Genomic DNA, 2,156 nt, shown 5'->3' on the forward strand with positions numbered 1-2,156 from the left:
GATGACGAGCCGTCATAGTGACGTTTTATTTTTGACACTACATAATGTTATTAGTGACTACCGACTGACCCCCGACAAGCTTGCTAAATCCTTAGCATGTTATATTAATTCCTATTCGGAAATCACCCCCCTCCCCGGCCCTGTTAGGACGACACCTTCAAGCGCGAATGTGTCTTTAAACTACCTACACCGACAATAGAGAAGCAAAGTAGTCATCATTCTACATCAAATATATCGCTTCACTGGCAAATATTAGATTTAGAATTACTCTCTGAAAAGTTAAACTTAGATATTATCTGCTTAACCAGAAACCTGGCTAAAAAAAGATTCAATGCAATTTAATGTACATAATTATGCAATAGCCAGCGCCTTCTGCAGAGAATCTGCAGCAGGTGGTGGGTCTCTCATATTAGTGAAAAATGGTTTAAAGTTCAAAGAACGCAAAGACCTGTCCAGCCTTTCTGTTGAAACGTGTATGCGAGATCGCTTCTGCGGAACGGAACAGTATTTAATTTTATGTATATATAGACCACCAAACTCGAGTATTCCTTTTTTATAAATACTATGGAAGATGTTCTAAGGAAATCAGTAAAACGTATAAAGCGCTGGTGGTCTGCGGGGACTTTAATATCGATATTTATATCACAATCCGTTGAAAAAGACCAGTTTATTTCTGTTTTAAAATCTTTTAATTTAAATTCTTATTTAATAGAACCACCAGAGTCACAACCACTTCGGCCACATGTATTGACAACATTTGGTTAACTTGTAAGTATTTAGAAAAAGCTGTTATCAGTGGAGTACGATCGGATCACAAAGCTCAAACACGTGAAGTTACCTCGGGCTAGGGCGTGTTAATCAACCATAGAAATTAGGCCGTTGAAACAAACAAAGACTTGACCGTCCAAAACAAACATCGCAAAAAAGTAAAAATTTAAAAGTAAATACTAAAAATCCAAACGAAAATTTCAAGATATTGTTAAATACTGTATGCGAGGAATACGATAAACGTTAGTAGTAAAAAACGTATTAAAATAGGAAACAAACTATCATTCAATGAATGGCTACACCGGAATACGTAGGAGTAGGACGTCTTATATGATCTTTATGATAAGAAATCGTGTACCACTGATGAACGTTTCCACCAGTATGTCAGGGATTATTCAAAATTATTCAAAATTATATGTAATAAAGCAAAAGCAGCCCATGTAACTAATAAAATTAAGTCCTCTATATGATAAAATTAAAACAGTTTGGAAAATTATAAATACTGAAACCGGTCGACGTAAGAACGCGGAGTCCTCTATATCATTAAAGATTAACAACGTATTAGAAACGGACGCGGTTAAAGTAGCTAACGAGTTTAATACCTACTTCTCTAAAATCCCCATCGAAACGACAAAATGTCTCGCGTCTTCCTCAAAGTTAGCTGAATCGCTCTTAAAACAAAATGTATCTATTCCAAACTTAAGTAATTAAATTTCACGCATGTCTCTCCCTGTGACATCATTAAGACTTTTAGATTATTGAAAGTAAAAAAAACGGAAGACTTGTGGGCGTCTCAGTTAAGGTTCTACATTCCATTTTAGATGTCGTTGCTCAAACTTAGCATTTATATTTAATAGCTGTATAGATGAAGGCGTATTTCCAGATTTGATGAAATATAGTAAAGTAGTTCCTATTTTAAATCAGGTGATAAAGATAATCCCTCTGATTATCGTCCTGTGTCCATCCTATCAGCGTTTAGCAAAAATTTCGAAAAAATAATGCTGACGCAAATGATCTCGCATTTTAATACCCATAAAATCATGCATCCACAGCAGTTCGGATTCACAAAAGGCAGGTCTACTACAGACGCGGGTCATAGTTTAGTTAAATTCATATTGCAAGCTTGGGAGGAATCACATGACGCTATAGGTGTATTCTGCGACCTTTCGAAAGCTTTTGATTGTGTGGATCATGATACTTTAATTTGTAAGTTAAATTTTTTATGGCATTCGTGGCTCGCTTTAGAACTCATTAAATCTTACCTCACACAAAGAAAGCAAAAGGTAGCGATTAACGGAACCGTATCGGAGGGATCTGTGGTCGAAATGGGAGTGCCTCAAGGATCCATTCTTGCCCATTCCTGTATCTTATTTATGTAAATGACCTTA

This window comes from Choristoneura fumiferana, chromosome 24 (genome assembly GCF_025370935.1).
Source record: "Choristoneura fumiferana chromosome 24, NRCan_CFum_1, whole genome shotgun sequence".
Lineage (NCBI taxonomy): Eukaryota > Metazoa > Arthropoda > Insecta > Lepidoptera > Tortricidae > Choristoneura > Choristoneura fumiferana.